Raw genomic sequence first — 21,264 nt, 5'->3', positions numbered from 1 at the left:
TACGTATCTGTTTTGCTGAAAACGCCATTAAAGACAACTACACCACCATACATCACACTGGGGCTGTGAAATCACCCATCCTGCAGAGATACACATATTACTGAAAAGCAATCTAAATGAATATAGGTTCCTGGAATAAAAGATGCCTGTTGTGTTCTTGGTTATTCATTGTGAGTCTACAGCATAATTTACCAGCTGCTGCCATCGCGGCATACACAAACCACAGAAATATTATTTGATTGTTGTTTTATTGTTTTTTTGAAAAGTCAGGTATTATGGGCGGAGTTTCCCCCAAAAATCTCTGAGGCCGTGATTTTCCAGCCCTTCACACCCCACCGCTGCTGCAAGTGAGGACGGAGCATTTGGCGCTCAGCCAAATATCCGTTCACTTTGCATAGCCCTCCCTTGTAGAGACCCCCTTGCTGTGCCGACCCCATGCATAGCCGCCCCCCCCTTGCAGATCTCCTCCTCCCCCCCAACCCCCTGCATAACCTTCCCATCATTGTGCATTCTGCCCTCCCCCACCGCCAATCATAGCCCCACTCCTGTTCAGGCCCCACCCCCTTAGGCCCCACCCCCTCTTAGGCCAAACCAGTATGGCACTGCCCCAGCATTCTTTTGGTGCCTAACCAGGCATTGCCAGGGTGGCAGATGGGCACTGCCAGGGTACTAGGCTGGCACTGTCTGATGGGCTCTGCCTAGCCATGCTCCCAACTAGTTGGGGACTTCAATGGTCTTTAATCCCTTTGGCATCTGGCAAGCCCATCATGGAGACCAGTAGTGATTCTCGCCAGTGTAAGGTCAGACCGGTGAGAGGGGGAAGCATCCAGGAGACAGGAAACAGCCACCCTGGATGTTCTAATAGGATTGAAATGCAGTCAGTCCTATGCAAATTGGCTTTGCGGCCTCTCTGGGCATGAAGCTGATCCTGCCAGCTAAAGAGGGTAAGAAGTTTAACAACACCAGGTTAAAGTCCAACAGGTTTATTTGGTAGCAAAAGCCACACAAGCCATAGCTAAAGAGGGCCAGGGAGGGAACTGGATTTTTGGCCTCACGCAATCTTACCAGCTCACCACACTAGTCTATCGGTGTGGCGAGCCAGTAAGATCGTGCCCTATGTTTTTCTGGAATCCTCGATTGTTCTTTAGAAAATCCATAATCTCAATCTGTAGAGGATACGTTGTGTTCTGTTTTGGGAAGTGTGAAACTGGAGACCAATCAGAGAGTAAAGGTTATTCCAATTTAACGTCAATTGTAGTTCTGTCTTGGTCTGTGGCACTCAAATGCTGAGCACACAACAGCACTGGCAACCCATACAAATCGCAGCTTGCACAATTTTCCAGTGCACGCTCTCACGGGCAAGGCCTTTTATTCTGTGAGCATGAAGTTAGAAAACTATCCTGATAAATTTACTCTTCAATCACATCTGTGCATTCAAATCTTCAGCACGTTTTAAAATGGAGATTGAAGTTTTAGTGCCATAATCACTGTTTATGATTTGCTTTCTAATTAGCATTTAGAAGCCCGGCGGTTATGCAAATGTCTATTTTGTTTTGGGGTGATGGTGGTTTTGAAGCATCATCTTGGCTAAGTTAAAATAGAAGAGGAAAGAGAACAGATTTGATGCCATTTGTGTGCCATGTGTGATTGAACACTTTACCTGGTCAAAGGGCAATTGAGAGCCAGTTGTAGGAAAGTTGACCACTCCAGACCCTCTCTGTATGTGGCAAGGTAAAATATCCGAGTGAAGCGTTGGCTCTTGGTGTACCATCTAAGCTCACAGCTTTTTGTTTAGGAATTAGCAGCAAGAATCAGACGCCTACAGATACCAGATGGTACCACTGTTCAGTGACAAGCCCAGAACGTACACAATTAGGCCTTTGCACTTGGATATAGAATTGGACTCGTAATCACTGAGAGCTTTTGAGGTGTCCGGATCATTTGCCTTACCACTGGGGCCTGATCATTAAAGAAAAATTCACTAAAATTATGTTGAACCCGGGGCTCGCAAATCCAGGATTGCCAGCTTGTACATTCGCTTACTGTTAGTCATATTAATGCAATTCACTTTAATAAACTTATTCTTTGTATCGAATTTCGTCACTGGCCTTTTTGCTCAGTTCTTGCACATTTGCCCCAACAGCATAATTTTGGTCTGTTGGCTCCACATCACAGTAACTAAATATCCATTTCACAATGATATCTCATTCAGACTAAATGAACATCCTATAAAAACATTTTGCAGTTGGAAAGGAAGAAAGAGGAGTGTCATTCAATGGAAAGGCAAAATTGGGTGGATTGTATATTGAGTAACCAACTCGATTCCATCCATTTCACACCATACCTGACCTCCCTCCTCCTTAGAACCGACACCCACTTACAAAGGCCCCCAGGGTTGGAGGTTGATCAGCCACCCTCATGAATATGCACCTCCTGGGTCCAAAAATTTTTTTTTTGATTTTATTTATTATTATCACATGTATTGGTATACAGTGAAAAGTATTGTTTCTTGCATGCTATACAGACAAAGCATACCATTCATAGAGTACATAGGGGAGAAGAAAAGGAGAGAGTGCAAAATGTAATGTTACAGTCATAGTTAGAGTCTAGAGAAAGATCAATTTAATATAAGGTAGGTCCATTCAAAAGTCTGATGGCAACAGGAAAGAAGCTGTTCTTGAGTCAGTTGGTACATGATCTCAGACTTTTGTATCTTTTTCCTGATGGAAGAAGGTGGAAAAGATTATGTACAGGGTGCATGGGGTCCTTGATTATGCTGGCTGCTTTCCCGAGGCAGCAGGAAGTGTAAACAGAGTCAATGGATGGGAGGCTGGTTTGCGTGATGGACTGGGCTACGTTCACAACCCTTTGCAGTTTCTTGCGGTCTTGGTCAGAGCAGGAGCCATACCAAGTTGAGATACATCCAGAAAGGATGCTTTCTATGGTGCATCTGTAAAAATTGATGAGAGTCATAGTGGACGTGCCGAATTTCCTTAGCCTCCTGAGGCGCTGGTGGGCTTTCTTAACAATAGTGTCGGCATGGAGGGACCAGGACAGGTTGTTGGTGATCTGAACACCTAGAAACTTGAAGCTCTCGATCATCTCCACTTCATCTCCATTGATGTAGACAGGGGCATGTCAAACCTACTTGGTTCTGTGGCTTGCTCCAGACTCCTCCTCACATAACTAAAGGGCCAAGTCTGTCAATTTGGTTGACTTCCATGTGGTGAACCTGTCAGGGCTAAAAAACGCAAGCTATGGATTTAAAACTGTTTGAAATTCAGCCTCTGTTACATCTAGATTATTCAGAGCATTTAATACTAGGCGCCTCTTTTTATCCGTTCTCAGATTTGACTGTTTTTGTCTGGGGAGAAATTGTTGCTAAATTCAGCTATCAACCCTGCTGTCTCCTCTCATGAAATAATTTGGTTGTCTGTTTTTGGGCACTTTTACAAATTGGATATGCCACAATACAGTGCATTGAAACACCAGGCCATTGAATCTGCTCAGAAAGAAGGGGTTTTTTGTTGAATCTCAATGAAATCATACAGTGAATGTATGTGCTTGACATGGTTTTCCATTCTGCTGCTCTTTTCATTTCTTCAAATCATTCAAGAGAGAAAAAAAAAGAGCTCCATTTAATGACAGCCTCGGAAAGAGGAATATTTTAAATTGTGTCTACACAATTGGATTGCCATTTTGAGAGGTTGCAGAGCTATTTGTGTGAAATGCGCATTTTTGCATAATTTTTCAACCTGTGTATGCTGTAAGAACAGAAGATGAAGAGGGACTCACTCAGAATCCATTATTGCTCACAAATATCTACTTGTAGACAGCAAAGCCACTTAGTCTTTGAAGCTTTATCCCATGGGTTTTGGTCTTAGAGAGCGGGTCTAATTATTAACATTGTGCAGTCAGTAATGCAGAACAAGGAAAAATAAATGCAGCTACAATGATCTTTCATCAATTCAAATCGTCTTTCTATTGCATCTGCGTTATAATTTATTTATCAGTCACAAGTAGGCTTACATTATCACTGCAATGAAGTTACTGTGAAATTCCCTTAGTCACCACACTCCGGCACCTGTATGGTACACCGAGGGAGAATGTAGCATGGCCAATGCACCTAATCAGCACATCTTTGAGTCTGTGGGAGGTATCCAGAGCACCCGGAGGAAACCCACATAACACGGGGAGAACATGCAGACTCTGCACAGGTAGTGACCCAAGCCGGGAATCTAACCTGGGTCCCCAGCACTGTGAGGCAGTAGTTCTAACCACTGAGCCACCGTGCCACCCAATAAGTAAAGTTGCTTAATTATTTGATGCCACAGAGTGATAGTACTAAATTATCATGATTTTTTTTTACATTGCTTCGTGTCAATTATTGAACAATTCAAATGTTTCCAGTGCAAAAAACTGACTTTGCATTATCAAGATTGGATTTTGTCTCATTACTTATCGCTGTATTTGATTGGAATTAATTTCACTGTTCAGAAAGCAGGATGTAGGGGATATTTATCAAGAGACGCATAACCCTAAATCAGGCACCAAGCATGGTTTGGAGATATATAGACCCAATGACATATGGAATTCTTTCATTAATCTTAATTAAATTCATTGGAATTGAACCGAGACCCAATAAAAAAAACAGCATTTTAAAAATAATATTTATGGAAATGGTGTACGTTTTAAGAAGTCTATCATTCAAATTCCCCACTTTATATTCGTCCTATGATGGAGAATGCAATTGAGAAGCACAGCACTATATTGGGGACGGGCTGCTAAAATCTTTTCCATTGCTGGATAATCCTATGGCCATGAATTACTCCCTGTAAAAAGAACAATCAAATAGCTTTGAATAGATCAGATAACCCAAACTGACACATCCAGCCTAGAAATGATTGCTGCTCACCGTCAGACAGTCCAATCCAAATACAAAGTGCAGTTGATGATAGATTGATACGTGGAGATTTCTCGTGGAGATGATGGGAGCCCCGGCTATCAGCTGGAGAGCCGGCGAAACCCTCGCGTTGCCTCTTTTCAAGAGGGCCTGTTACATCTCGGGCATTAACAGGACAGCTGCGAGCCTTCTCTTGGGTTCAAGGACCCGAGGGTGAATGCCCTATCTGCCAAGAGCTACCAACCAGTCTGAGGCAGGCAGCTTTTCTGTGCTCAGCAGCGCTTCTGGGAAGGCATTGGCTGCTGCCACTCTGCAGCCATTCGAGATCTTGGATTGAGAAAGGTCCTGGACACAATTATGATGGAGGGAAGGGAGTCTGGGGTGGGGAGGGGAGGGGGGGGGGGAGCGTGGTGGAGAAGAGGATTCGGCAGAAAGGATGCTCGACAGTTCCCCACACACCCTCACCCATTTCCCAATGTTGGGACCCTTGATTAGGAACTGAGTGCCTCTGAACAAGGCACCACCCTCGCACCCCTCCACTCCCCCCCCCCCCACCCCAACTTCCCCCACCCCGAGAACTGGCAAGCAAATGCTAGTTAGCCCATCACGGGGTTAATACCAGTGCTGGTTGGATGAAGTCCTTAAGTGGGCATTAATCACCTCAATTGGCAGTGGGTGGGAAAGTGACTGGGTCCCTGCTTGATTAAATGTCCTGTCCCCAACACCAAACTGTATTTGGAGTTGTGTCTGTGTCTGTGTGGAGTTTGCACATTCTCCTCGTGTCTGCGTGTGTTTCCTCCAGGTGCTCCAGTTTCCTCCCACAGTCCAAAGATGTGCGGGTTAGGTTGATTGACCATGCTAAAAATTGCCCTTAGTGTCCTGAGATGCGTAGGTTAGAGGGATTAGCGGTTAAATATGTAGGGATATGGGGGTAGGGCTTGGGTGGGATTGTGGTCGGTGCAGACTCGATGGGCCGAATGGCCTCTTTCTGTACTGTAGGGTTTCTATGATTCTATGACCAAACCCGCCACCCGGGGCACAAGATTTTGCTCTGTGTGACATTCTTTTGCTATTCAATGAATTAGTGACTTTGCTAAAACATTGCACAGAAGAATGTCACCTGATGACATTAATGTGCAGGTTCCAGGTTCCTGGTTCCTCTCAGGCAGTGCTGCTCAGGAAATGATGTGCTTACAACCCTGATACTCCATCCATTTAAATGGATATCTGAAAGCGAAGGTCTTTGGACCAGCAAACCCCAGGAGTACCTGTTCTCTTCTCTCCTCCTAAGTGGGGTGCCAGCCCTGATCTGGTCACTAATATTTTCCAAGGTAATAGATGAAAATCATCTGTTCACCAAAGGAGAAATGAACTGATTTATTTTCCAAAGTATCAGTTCCATGCAGGATACCTCACGGAATAATTATTTATTTATTGCGCTGGCAGTTGTTCCCTCATTAATATACAAAGTACAGTATTAACTTTACAGAACTTCATGCTGCAGGCAATGAATATTATTAATAACATCATTATCCCATCCAACGTAATATATATCAAAGGTGATATGTATGTTTGTGTGTGCGTGCGTGTGTGCATGCATGTGCATGTGCGTGTGTGTGCATGTGTGCGCACATGCATGTACTTGTTTGTGTGTGTGTGTGCATGCATGTGCATGTGCGTGTGTGTGTGCACAAACGCATGTGCTTGTTTGTGTGTGTGTGTGCATGTGCATGTGCGCAAACGCATGTGCTTGTTTGTGTGTGTATGTGCATGCATGTATGTGTGTGTGCATGTGTGTGTGTGCGCGCATGTGTCTTAAACCACTTGCCTGAGCCCAGCTTCACTGTTCAGGTGAGGCTTCAGAACCACCCCGCATATTGTATAATTGCCTGCAAAAGTCACTCTTATCATAGACTGACACTGTCTAAGTGAAGAGCATGGATATGTGGAATTACTTTATCAATCACAACCATCAAATTAAATCTTACAATAACTTGCGGGCAGCACGGTGGCACAGTGGTTAGCACTACTGCCTCACAGCATCTGGGACCTGGGTTCAATTCCCAGCTTGGGTCACTGTCTGTGTGGAGTCTGCGCGTTCTCCTCGTGTCTGCGTGGGTTTCTTCCAGGTGTTCCGGTTTCCTCCCATAGTCTGGAAAATGTGCCGGTTAGGTACATTGGCCATGCTAAATTCTCCCTCAGTGTACCCGAACAGGTGCCGGAATGTGGCAACTAGAGAATTTTCACAGTAACTTCATTGTGGTGTTAATGTAAGCCTACTTGTGACAATAATAAATAAACGTATCCATTTCCATACTGGTGTATCTCTCCACGAAAACTCTATTATATTGCCTCCATAAACTGTAAAGTAGAATATTCTCTTCATAAAATTAAATTTATGCCTTATGTGGATAGACCCACTGGTCTAGAATTTTCTCTACAATCTTTCCTCTAAAAGCCTCTCTTGAGTGACCCGAGGCAGTTTTAAATGCAAAATGAAGTAATATTAATGTCCACAGTATAAAATATTTGTGATGCACAGGCATTCCCAAAGGAACTACCTAATTTCAGAATCTTCCTTGAAAAATATTTCCTCTATCTTTCATACAGAGTGTATTCATTCCCAAACTATAAAATAACAGGGGCAAAATAAAAGGATGTTCGAAGAAAGAAAATTCACTGGTCTTCCAAGAGCAAGGGTCCATTAATCAAGCAGGAGCTTTTTAATGACATCAGTGTTTCTTGCCTGTTGGAGAAACAACGTGATTCTCTTGTGATTTTGAGGGCATTAATCTAATTCAGTGAAGTGTGTAAAGCTCATTTTGACACTAATACAAGCATATACTTGTCAACAATGGTTAACTCAATAAGAATGGTGAGCTATTGCTTTCTACCAGTCGTAGTGATACTCAGAGGAGGTCTCCAGCTTTGCTTTTTACCTCCACGTCTATTGGTCTGGTGGCACTTTGTATGATGTGGGGAGGTGGTGGCGTAGTGGTATTGTCAATGGGTTGGTTATCCAGAGACCCAAGGTAACGCTATGGGGACCCAGGTTCAAGTCCCACCAAGGCAGAAATTTGAATTCAATAAAAAATCTGGAATCAATTAGCATTGATGACCATGAAACCATTGTCAATTGTCATAAAAACCTATCTGGTTCACTAATGCCCTTTAGGAAAGGAAATCTGCCGTCCTTACCTGGTCTGGCTTCCATGTGACTCCAGATCCACAGCAATGGTTGAGTCTCAAGTGCCCTCTGAAATGGAGGGCAGTTAGGGATGGGAACTAAATTAGTGATGCCCATATCCCATAAAATGAATTAAAAAATGTAGTGAACTATCATGTCTGCAGTCAAGAATTATTTCCCTACATTTTGTCATTGGTGTTAACTCCATTTAAGATCAGTATGGGTGAAACCTCACTTCCATTCTCCTTTTCTGGATTAAGGCTAATTAGTTGACCTTCTCTCTTAGTTGATTTCCAGATATCACCAGTGACTCTATCCACCTGCCTATCCATATACAAACATTTGAGTAAAACAGGAGCCATCAGTCTTGACTCAGTTCTCGCAACTGAGACAAAAGGTTACGGTCGCCGGGCCCAGAGATTTCAGCTCAAAATCTATGCTGACACCTCGCTGAAGGAGTGCTGTACTGTCAGATGTGTTGACTTCTGGATGAGAGATTAAATCAAAGTTCCCTCAGGTGAAAGTGAAAGATGCCATGTCACTGTTTTTGAAGAGAAGGAGGATTCTCTCCAGACTCTCGGGAAATATTAACCCCTCAACCAACACATCGATGTCAGTAAAACGAAGGAGATAGTCATCGACTTCAGGAAAAATAGTGGAGGACATGCCCCTGTCTACATCCACGGCGATGAAGTGGAAATGGTCGAGAGCTTAAAGTTTCTAGGTGTCCAGATCACCAACAACCTGTCCTGGTCCCTCCATGCTGACGCTACAGTTAAGAAAGCCCACCAATGTCTCTACTTTCTCAGGGGGCTAAGGAAATTAGCGCACACGAGTCAGTGGACTGATCAATATTTAAAAACTCAGTGACCAACTTGAACGAGTACCCCACTACAGTAACAGACTTCATTAGTAAGTGTGTAGATGGCTGTGTGCCAAAGAAGCAAATCCGTGTGTTCCCCAACCGGAAACCATGGATGAACAGGGATATCCACTGTTTGCTGAAGTCCAGGTCTGAGGCGTTCAAGTTAGGCGACCCTGACCTATACAAGAAATGATGTGGAGATGTAGGTGTTGCTTTTGCTACCAAATAAACCTGTTGGACTTTAACCTGGTGTTGTTAAACTTCTTACTGTCTATACAAGAAATCCAGATATGACATACAGAGATCCATCAAATATGCCAAAAGACTGTACTGGACCAAGCTAGAGTCCCAGGCTAGCCACATGGACTCTCATCAATTATGGCAAGGTCTGCAAGACATAACTACAAGATGAAGGCATGTGGAATCGCCAATGCACCCCACCCTGATGAACTCAACGCGTTCCATGCTCGTTTTGAGCAAGAGGTCAGTGAGAGCAAGCCCTCCACCCTGGAAGCCTCAGACTAACTCATATCCAAGATCCCCATTGCAGACGTCAGAGTAGCCTTCTCGAAAGTCAATCCACAGAAAGCGACTGGTCCGGATGGGGTATCCGGACGAGCACTCAGATTCTGTGTGGACCAGCTGGCGGGGGTAGTCACAATCTCTTTAACCTCTCTTTACATCAATCTGAGGTCCCTACCTGCTTCAAAAAGACGACCATCATCCCAGTACCAAAGAAAAGCCAAAGAACGTACCTTAATGACTATCGTCTGGTGGCTCTGACATCCATCATTATGAAGTGCTTTGAACACTTAGTCATGGCATGAATCAATTCTGCCCTCCCAGATTGCTTGGATCCACTACAGTTTGCCTATCGCTGCAACAGGTCCACAGCAGACGCCATTTCCCCAGCTCTATCCTCAACCCTGGAACACCTGGATGAAAAAGACACAGATGTTAGACTCCTATTTATTGACTGCAGCTCGGCTTTCAACACCATCATTCCTACAAGACTCATCTCCAAACTCCATGGCCTGGGGCTTGGTTCCTCCCTCTGCTACTGGATCTTAGACTTCCTAACCTACAGACCGCAATCGGTAACGATAGGCAACATATCCTCCTCCATGATCATCCTCAACACCAGTGCCCCACAAGGCTGTGTCCTCAGCCCCCTACTATACTCCTTATACACCTATGACTGTGTGGCCAAATTCCCTTCCTACTCAATTTTCAAGTTTGCTGATGACATCACCATAGTGGGTTGGATCTCAAACAATAATGAGACAGAGTACAGGAAAGAGATAGAGAATCCTGTGAACTGGTACGATAACAATAATCTCTCTCTCACAGTCAACAAAATGAAGGAGATAGTTGTCAACTTGAGGAAGCGGGATGGAGGGCATGGCCCTGTCTACATCAACAGGGATAAAGTGGAAGTAGTCGAGAGCTTCAAATTTTTAGGTGTCCAGGTTACCACCAACCTGTCCTGGTCCCTCCACACCGACGCTATAGTTAAGAAAGCCCACCAATACCTCCACTTTCTCAAGAGGTTAAGGAAAATTGGCATGTCCGTTACAACTCTCACCAATTTTTACAGATGCACCATAGAAAGCATTCTTTCCCGATGTATCATAGCTTGATATGGCTCCTGCTCTGTCCAAAACTATAAGAAACTACAAAGGGTCGTGAACAAAGCCCAACCCATCACGCAAACCAGCCTCCCATCCATTGACTCTGTCTACACGTCCCGCTGCCTCGGCAAAGCAGCCAGCATAATTAAGCACCCCATGCACCCTGAACATTCTCTCTTCCATCTTCTTCAATCAGGAAACGGATACAAAAGTCTGAGGTCACGTACCAACCAACTCATGAACAGCTTCTTCCCTGCTGCCATCAGACATTTGAATGGACCTACCTCGCACTAAGTTGATCTTTCTCTACACCCTGGCTATGACTATAACACTACATTCTGCACTCTCTCCTTCCCTTCTCTATGAATGGTATGCTTTGTTCATATAGCGCGCAAGAAACAATACTTTTCACTGTATGCTAATACATGTGACAATAATAAATCAAATCAAATCGAATAACCTCATGAGCTGCTGAATATTTGTCCCTTCATCTCTGCAATAAACCTAATATCCATCTCCAGCTACCAGAACTCATACAAATTACATTTACACGGGTGTAGAAAAATCTCCCTTCACCAACCTGAAAATATTGTTTTCCCACAATGAGCTGGATATGTGAACTAAGAACAATTCCTTTGTTTACAACTTGTAAAAGTGCACTATTCTCTTTAACTGTATTTCTTCTCCTTTTTTGTGTGTGTGTGTGTGTGTGTGTGTGTGTGACTGCCACAGAAAGGGTTGATTCCAGTCCTGCTGTATCATGACTGGGGAACTCATAAATCTGATCACTAAGATTCTGCTTCAACCATACTTCATAGAATTATAGAATACCTACAGTGCAGAAAGAGGGCATTCGGCCCATTGAGCCTGTATTGACAACGATTCCATCCAGGCCCTATCCCCGTAACCCCATGTATTTACCCTGCTAATCTCCCTGACACTAAGGCAATTTAGCATGGCAAGTCAACCTAACCCGCACACCTTTGGACTGTGAGAGGAAACTGGAGCACCCGGAGGAAACCCACGCAGACACGGCAAGAATGTGTAAACTCAACACAGTCACCCAGGGCTGGAAGTGAACCCGAGTCCCCGGCCATGTGAGGGAGCAGTGCTAACCACTGTGCCACCATGCTGTCCTTGAGACATAGATAAATTAATAGGAACTTTATATGTTGCCCACGGGGCTATGATGTTACTATATATCCTGTTTCTGTTAATGCGCAGTATGAAAGAGAGACATTTCAGCAGTACTGTATGTGTCTGCTGAAGCGTTATTATGGAAGATAGCAGATATCAAAATACATTATTTTTGATTATGTGGAATATTTCAGCAGGCTGAGGGTCTTATCAACTATTGATCTGTTTCTCCGAATGTGTATTTCCAGGCTCCTAAATCCTGACACTCATGACGCGCTGACACAATCACGCTTTTAAGGACATGAGAGAAATGATAAATTGAAACCCTCAATGTTTTTAAATCCCATCATGGATTGTTGATATCGCTGGCAAGGCCAACATTCATTGCCCTTGAGAGCATGGGTGTGGAGTTACATGTAGGTCATACCAGATATCCATAGAATCCCTACAGTGCAGCAAGAGGCCATTCGGCCCATTGAGTCTGCACCAACTCACCCTAAGAGCATCCCACCCAGGCCCTTCCCTCTGTCCTATCCCCTTAACCCTGCACATTTACCATGGCTAATCCACCTAACCTATACATCTTTGGACATTAAGGGCATTTTATCATAGAATCATAGAATCCTACAGTGCAGAAGGAGGCCATTTGGTCCATCGGGTCTGCGCCGACCACAATCCCACCCAGGCCCTATCCCCATAATTCCATGCATTTACCCTAGCTAGTTCCCCTGACACTAAGGGGCAATTTAGCATTGCCAGTCCACCTAACCTACACATCTTTGGACTGCGGGAGGAAATGGGAGAACCCGAGGAAACCCACGCAAACACGGGGAGAACACGCAGATTCCACAAAGGAGAAATGGCCAGAATTGAACCCAGGTCCCAGGCACTGTGAGGCATCAGTGTTAACCACTGTGCCATCATGCTGCTAAGGGTGGCAGATTTCCTTCCCTAAAGGGCATTAATGAACCAGATAGGCTTTTACCATAATTGATGATAATTTCATGGTTACTGTTACTGAGATTAGCTTTCAATTCCAGATCTTATTAATTGAATTTAAATTCCACCAGCTGCCGTGGTGGGATTTGAACTTGCGTTCCGAGATCATCAGCCTGGATCTCTGAATTACTCATCCAATGACATTATGACAACACCACCATCTCTCCCTAATCCCCTTCCCTTCTGTCCATAATTAGCCTGGTTTATTGTTGAAAAGATAGATGTGTGTTTCTAAACTCCTGTTCATGTGTGGTCAATTTGAAAAGCACAAGCAGCAGACTTCCATGGGTATAAAGAGAGGATCATTTATTTACACATTCACCCCAAAAGATATATCTTACAGTCACACACCCAAGGAAGATACAATTAAAGATGATAGTGCACTTTTACAAGTATTGAACCAGAAGAATAGTTAATACATGTCTGTGACTCCAGTGAAGAAGGAAGCCTTTTCCCAATGTGGGCCAGAACTTTACCACCTCACCCCTCCATGGAATTGGAACAGGCATTGACCTTGGGTGGGAATTTCTGGTCTTGCCCCAGCGGGCCATAAAATCCCACCCATGGAGTTGCAATTCCAATAAGTTCAAGTATCTGGCGTTGGATGTTAGGATCACTGCTAGCTTTCTTTGATGAGAAGAGTGTTCAGCAGGTTGTGAAGTCAGCACTTGTATTAGTGGTATCAATCTTTTTACAGGTGAACTCTGAGCTTTCAAATCAGGCTGGAAGTCTTTTTAAAAGATGTTTTAAAAATCTCTTGATTCCTAAAAGGCAAAGATAGTACAACCTTTATCTGCAGCTATTGTCTTGTTGGTGTTATTCTACAGTCTGGCCTGGTCTTTTGGACAATAATGATTTCAGAATCAGAGAACGAGTTTCAGTCACATGGTAAAAGGTCATTGCTATGCATTAGAAGGTAGGTTGTGCTCTTTGACAGTTAACTTGCGGATATCTGGACTCATCAGTTTTTGATTGTGGCATGGCAAATCTGGAGACATAAGTCAGGATTTTTAGGATGTCAGTGTTTCCCATCCCACCATGCCAAGAGTTAGCAGAGGAACATATTCCCACAGAAACTGTCAGCCCCAGAGCCATTTCACGCTCTAACAAGCGGGACTTCAATCGGATTGACTGACAGCTCCCCAGTCCCTTCAGCACCAGAAGCTTCAGTGGAGAGGAATGGAATCCCCAGAGCGGGATTTTATAGCCTCGCTTGGGTGTGATCGTAAAATCCTGCCTAAAGCCAGCAGAGATTTCCCTTCTGGGAACCATGCCTGCCCTGATTCCAGGGTGCGTGAAGTGGTAGAATTTCGGCCTAAGTCTTAGGATTCTAGGAAGAGGTAGGTTTTGGGAGTCTCAGGACAGCAAGGTTAGCGGAGGACTTGGGGTTTGGATAGTGGGAGAGGGTGGGGATGGAGGGAGGTCCTGAGGTTATTGGATGAGTGCCCAAAGTTAAAAGGGGGCTTCTGATGGCAACAGCCCCACCCTTCCCACCCGAGGCCTGAACCTGAGGCTGGATGGGAAATAGGTAATAATTCATCGCTTAAGGATTTCAATTGGAGTAAAGGCAGGTGGCATCTAAGGCCTTGCCCACCCCAGTGTAAAATTACTGAGGGGTCGGGCAGGAACCCAGTGGGAAGCCCACCTGAGAAAATTTACACCCCACTTACAAACTCACTGGCGGGAAGTGTGAAATTCATGCCATATAATCTTGGAGCCTATTGATTCTGTGGTTGGGAATTTTTGGTGCCACCATAGGGGGACCTGCAGCAGGGAAACCTGCAGGCCAGTCAATAGTCCATTGATTTTTAGCAGGATCAGAAGATCCCAGTGGAGGGTGGTGCTGGAAAGTCCCGGCCTGAGTTTTGGAGTAGGCTTCAAACAATGCCAGCTGTGAATTCCACAAAGGAGTGGTGTCTAGGCATGTCCTTTCAAGGGGGGCCCATCACCCTATCATGATTCAATTTGGAACTTTCTAGAAGCTGGATAATCTGTGCTTTAAGCTGCAAAGGGCACCTAGCCCCTTTGGCAGCTATTTTAACAGTTCATTCATGTCAAATTTATATAAGTAAAGGCAGTTCCTGAAGCTTCCATACAAGTGGCATGGTGGCACAGTGGTCAGCACTGCTGACTCACAGTGCCAAGGACCTGGGTTCAATTCCGGCCTTGGGTCACTGTCTGTGTGAAGTTTGCACATTCTCCCTGTGTCTGCGTGGGATTCCTCCGGGTGCTCCGGTTTCCTCCCACAGTCCAAAGATGTGCGGGTTAGGTCGATCGGCCATGATAAATTGCCCCTTAGTGTTAGGGGGACAAGCAGGGTAAATATGTGGTGTTATAGGGCTTGAGTGGGATTATTGTCAGTGCAGACTTGATGGGCCAAATAACCTCTTTCTGCACTGTAGGGATTCTATGAATTTGGATTCATGAACATGGCATGCCTTTTACTGGGTATAGCATTCTGCAGATAGAAACTAAGATGGCCTCTATTGTTCCCTGTTCAGTGAATTCAAACTGGCAACGTGTATAGTGCCTTTCACTGACATCCTAAGCATTTTATAGCAATGAAGTACAGATGTATGGTCACTGCTGTAATGTAAGAAATGCTACAGCCAAGTTCAGCACAGCCAGCTCTCACAAACCTGCCTAATGAGCAGATAATCTGTTTATCTGATGTGAACTGATGGTTAGGACATCAGGGATAACTCCCTGCTTTGTGTAGAAATAGCGCAGTGGGTTCTTTTATATCCACCTGAGAAGGCAGATGACGCCTCGGTTTGAGATCTCATCTGAAAGATGCCACCTCCAACTGTGCAGCACTCCCTCCGTACTGCACTGGAGTCTCAGACTTGAATGATCATCTGTCTGCAACACTGAATTATATTCTGTACAGAAATGGCTGAATATTTCTCCTCCAAGAGATAATTCGAGATTCCCAAAAAATGCCACAGTGTTTTGAGAATTTTTACTTTGGAAAAAAAAATGTAAACCCTTTCTAATTAACCTCAGTGCTGGTAAGTGATGCCTCCTCCCCCACCTCACCCCTCTCACATTCTGAAGGAAGTATGTCTTCATTGCTTCTGTTGCTGGACTGACCTGCTGGGACTGGGGAAGGGGCGTGTAGTGGTGGGAGTGGGCCTCCTTATTGTGTCTTTGCCCGGTCATAGCTGATAAAGCGGGAAAGCCTTGGAGCTTCTTCCACTGGAGCCTGGGATGCAAAACCACAGCTCCTGACGTGTCTGCTTTTTCAAACCCTTTGATCACCACAGGACCTCAGCTGTCAAATAGCCCCAGCTTTGTCTGGCAGTTAAACTCTATAAAATCAGGCTTTAAAATTTCTGTCTGAATATCATTGCTTAGATATTAACGCGTGTTTAAAATAAATGATCCAAATAGCAGTGGATTTTATGCTGAAATACGCAAAAAAAATCCTTCCTTTAAGCGTACTGCTCTTGCCCTCAGCTGCAGGATACATGGTTTGAGGCTCTCATTATAATATTTTGATTGTTTTTTTTTATTCACAGAACACAAGCGGGTCCTGGGCTAAACGCTGCTATTTTAATATTCCTGTGGTACTAACTAAATGCCCTGCCCCTATTTTACATGAAAACAATATGCTTCGCTCAATTATTAATCAACCATTTTGCATCCCAATGTTTATCAGTAAATAGCAGAACCAGAGAATAAAACAGATCTGAACAAAATAGAATATTTACAAAAATTACTCGCTGAGAACTGAGACATTACCATGGAAATATTATTGAATATTGAATTGTTCACGTTTGGGGGGGTGTGGGTGTTTCTTTTTAATGATGCCACTTGTCGACAGACTTAGGTTAAGCAGTTAATTAGCATTTGGTATAGAATTCCATTTACAATATCCATTTTTCTCTCTTATCAGAGGCCGCAATATTATTGTCCCATTAATCGCACTCAGGCTCTTACTGTTTGAAGTAGGCACCCTGACTTCCTTCATGTTCACAGCAATTCCGTTAACGAGTACATCTCTTCGAATTGGGCACATCCAGCAAAATCATGAATAGGAATTAGTGTCCGGAGGGAACCTTCCCACATGCTGTTTATCGCTGTCCTAGCAACGAGACTAAATCCTTCCCGAGGATGGAATCGCTGCTGCTTCTGTCAGTCATCCCGCTATCTCTTTGAACAATAATCCGACAAATGTTGTCGTTATTGGCCATTATTTTCCGGCCATACACAACCCACTGCCGTTGCTCCCGAGAACGGAGGGTTTGGCGCTTAGTCAAATCTCCGTTCACGGCAGCGGGACCGGAGAATCCCAGCCATGGGCGAGGTCGGAGAATTCTAACTTTCTAGTGAAGCCAGAAGCTGATTGCTTCGCATTGCTTTGATCTCGAAGGTATCCAGTATTATGACTGGGGTTTAGCAAACTGTTTCTTTCAACTCTAGGATTCCACTGTTAAATTTAAGGGGGTGGAGGGGTTGGGGGGGAGGTGGTGGAGGTCGATTCCCCGACCAATTCAGACGGCCGTGTGGGAAAACTGATCAATGCGGCACGGCAGAAAATCAGGATTCCCAATGGGTGTGAGGGCTCTCGGAATTCACCCGAACCGCCCTACCGGCCTTGATTGGTTCCTGCCCAGAGAGGGCAGCAAGTCGATAATTATCTGTTAGCCCGCTAACCTGAATGCCATTCGCGGGTTTGACAGCCCATACACCCGGCCTGCCAGCAGGCACGGCATCGGGCAGGCTTTACACTGCTGCCCACAAGTGGGGACATGGCATGCTGGACCCCGAAGGGGCAGGGAGCACCACCAACCTCTCAGAAAAGAGGGGCATCCTCCCTCCCACCACTCAAATCACTGGTCACCACGCCCTCCCGTCCCTGAACACCACGTAGGCATGAAGTTGGCCCAACCTGAACCCTCCCCCCCACCGCTCAGCCACCGTTCCTCTCAAACCATCCACTCAGCCTCCCATCCCCTATTAGACACCCCAGTCAGGATCCCTTTAGACCACCTCCCACTGCACCCTGGCACCGACACTTTGACCAGGTGTCTTGGGTCCCCAGGAGACACAAAGTGATATGTCCAGTTGCCATTTGACCCTCAGCTTTCCCAGGCTGCAGGGGAAGGATCTCTCAAGGGTCTGGGAGTTGGGTGGGCTCAGGCTTGAGGCAAAGGGTTGACCTCGCCACTCTCTGCCGTGATGGGGGTGCCGTGGCTGGACGGCCCCAGCAGAACTGAAGATCAACCCTGGGATCAATATCTGCGTTCTTGCCTGTCAGCTGTGAAAATTCTGAAGTAGCCAGGTCATTTTAATCTCCATGTCCCCTGGTCACCTGGCAGGATTTTGATTCATTGCAACACTCCATTCTGTTGCAGAGATTTATCTTTTTCCCTGTCAGAAGCTGCAGGTGTGAGCAGACTTCTCTGAAGTCCTCTGGCAAAGAAAAGATGTCAACTTCACCTGTGCCGGTGGGGCGGGTGGCGGGTGGGGGTTGGGGAGGGGGTTGCAGGTGGAGTGGGGTTCTGCCATGGCTAATCCACCTAACCTACACATCTTGGGACACTAAGCGACAATATAGCATGGGCAATCAACCTGGCCTGCACATCTTTGGAGCGTGGGAGGAAACCGGAGCACCTGGAGGAAACCCACGCAGATACGGGGAGAATGTGCAAACTCCACAGAGAGGGGCACCCAAGGCTAGAATCAAACCTGGATTACTGGCGTTGTGAGGTAGTACTTCTATCTCCCAACATCTTGTAGACTAATCTCATACAATTTAACTACAACCGCAATCTAAAGTGTTTAAATCGTCTTTATAACCTCTATACTTATTGTTTTTAATATCAGGACAAGGCTAACCCCACTCGCTCCCAACAATAAATGTTAGCCATGTGGTAAGTAGAACTGTGTGCGTATGTATTTAAGCACACGTGCAGAAAGCCCCATTGAATTCCGTGCAATTCACAGCTCTCCGTATAACTTCATCTGCAATCTGCCCGATGTTATTTTGCAAATATGCTGTAGACTACACTATCTGACAGACATCTGAGACAGACTTGATTCATCCGTGGTACTTTAGCTTCTGAGTCAGGAGGTCATTGGTTCAATAAAAATGTAAGTTGAAGTTCCACTTACAATATTGGAGGAATGCCAAACACCGTCGTCCTCCCTGCCTGAGTATCTTTGAGCCTCAGTAACTTCCCACCTGTTAGATGGTGGTTATACAGTGCCCGATCCCGGCAACGTCCCCTTGTATGGGAAGCTTTGCTCCTCACCCATCTTCCCATTGACTTGCTGATATCCCAGACTGGCACTCATAGATGCTACTTTACACAGGGCTTCAGTTTGTATGACACCTAAAATGTCACAAAATCATAAGTATAGAAAAATAATTTCTCTGAGAGCGGGCTACAAATATTATTGAATCATAGAATCCCTACAGTACAGAAGGAGGCCATTCGGCCCATCAAGTCTGCACCAACTCTCCAACACCGCATCTTACACAGACCCTATCCCTGTAATCCCATATATTTACCCTGCTATTTGCCTAACCAACACATCTTTGGACTCTAAGGGGCAACTTAGCATGGCCAATCCACCTAAACTGCAGATCTTTGGAGTGTGGGAGGAAACTGGAGCACCCGGAGGAAACCCACGCAGGCACGGGGAGAAGGTGCAAACTCCACACAGTCACCTGAGGCCGGAATCGAACTTGGGTCCCTGGCATTGTGAGGCAGCAGTGCTCACCACTGTGCCACCCTTAAAATATTCATAGAATCCCTATAGTGAAGAAGGAGGCCATTCGGCCCATTGAGTCTACACCAACCACAATCCCACCCAGGCCCGATTCCCGTAGCCCCACATATTTACCCTGCTAAACTCTCTGATATTAGAGTCAATTTAGCAGAGCCAATCCACCTAACCTGCACATCTTTGGACTGTGGGAGGAAACTGGGGCACCCGGAGGAAACCCATGCAGACACGGGGAGAATGTGCAAACTTCACACAGACAGTGACCTGAGGCCGGAATTGAACCCGGATCCCTGGCGCTGTGAGGCAGCAGTGCTAACCACTGTGCCACCGTGAGCCCTGGTTATAAAGTATATATAAAACTGTATAACTATATAAAATTGTTCATTGTGTAGCTGTGAAACAGCATGTATGGGAAGTACCTCACGAACTAAGATTGGAGTGCAAATATGGTATAATTAATTATCTGTGATGGCTTTGAAATATGCAGTGATTTATTTTCTAACTGCGAGAGGTTAACGCTGGGATTTTTCAATTGCCTGTGGGGGCACGAACAGGAGAGTGTGTGTTCTGAAAATAGTGCTCCCGGAATGCGTATCAGGGTACTGATGCCTGTGGGACACAATGATATTCTCAAAGTGTGTAGTGGGGGAGGAACCAGGAACCTGCTCACCTCCAATTAACTTCCCATTAAGCTTCGTTAAGGGGTTGCGGAATGCCAGGGGATGATTTTCAAAGCACAGATCACCAAACCTGAACAGTCTGGTGCCCAGCTGTTGCGTCCAGTGTGCAGGGGAGCAATTAAGTCATTTTTGTTCGACGAGGGAAGATTTTTGATGCCGGCAGCTTTTGTGAGAGTTCAGACGCGGTATCTTCTCGTTGGCTGTTTGGTTAATTATCTGTTCAGTGAGATTGCTGATGCTCCGATATCTGGCCTTCTCCCCTCTGAAAGGCAAATGCAACGCAAGCCCCATCATGGCTGCCATCAGCCTTTGAGAATGACGTCAGTGTTGTGATATGAAGTACACATACTTTTCAGGAGGCGTATCTTAAACTGCTGTCCATCACTAATGACTAGAAAACACGATGGGATGGAATATCCCATGACCCTGTAGACGGAATACAACTGCATTCCTACAGGTCAGATGTGTCTACAGAGTCTCCCAGTTAATATTCTATGTATATCTTTAAATAAAGAACTTGCATGATTGTTTTACCGAGCCATGCGGGTGTCGCACAGCTGGCATTGTGGGATCGCGGGGCAGGCCAGCGATCGGGCTGGCCAGCAATTGGGAGGCTGGCCGACAGTGGTTACGGTGCATGTGCCAATCTCGGCGCTGACAGATCGGCATGTATACAGTGGCCCGCTCAGCGCTATGGTGCCGGCCCTCCAGCCGGAATAGGCCCCGCTCACTGGATGTTAACATGATTCATGCCAGTGCACTCTGCAGTGCACAGAGTGTGGGAGATTCGTTTTTAAACTCCTGCTGAAAAAAAACAACGGGATTTACTCCAGTTTTTACGCAAATTCGACACTTAGAATTTTTTGGGAGAAGCTCACCCAACAACTAGAAGAATAGACATCCAAGATCACAGTGATGAAGGCACGGTGGCACAGTGGTTAGCATTACTGCCTCACAGGGATCTGGGTTCGATACCAGCCTTGGGTGACTGTGGAGTTTGCATATTCTCTTCGTGTCTGCGTGGGTTTCCTCCGGGTGCTCTGGTTTCCTCCTACAGTCCAAAGATGTACAGGTTAGGTGAATTGGTCATGCTAAGTTGCCCCTTAGTGTCCCAAGATGTGTAA

General features: G+C 45.4%; 1 protein-coding gene across 1 annotated transcript in view; it reads right to left on the bottom strand.

Moving 5' to 3' along the window:
• The window catches only part of LOC144500971 (MAGUK p55 subfamily member 3-like), a 114,615-nt gene extending 94,144 nt beyond the window's left edge, over nucleotides 1-20,471 (bottom strand). Inside the window, exons 1-2 of the mRNA XM_078224470.1 lie at nucleotides 20,131-20,471; nucleotides 9,711-9,890 (exon numbers count right to left, since the gene is read on the bottom strand). The gene's annotated coding sequence lies outside the window, so the exon portion shown is untranslated. The remainder of the gene's footprint in view (nucleotides 1-9,710; nucleotides 9,891-20,130) is intronic.
• Nucleotides 20,472-21,264: the final 793 nt, after the last annotated feature.

Source organism: Mustelus asterias, chromosome 11, assembly GCF_964213995.1.
Source record: "Mustelus asterias chromosome 11, sMusAst1.hap1.1, whole genome shotgun sequence".
Classification (NCBI taxonomy): Eukaryota; Metazoa; Chordata; class Chondrichthyes; order Carcharhiniformes; family Triakidae; genus Mustelus; species Mustelus asterias.
The sequence above is the reverse complement of the archived record's forward strand: the minus strand, read 5'-3'. Positions and strand labels throughout refer to the sequence as shown.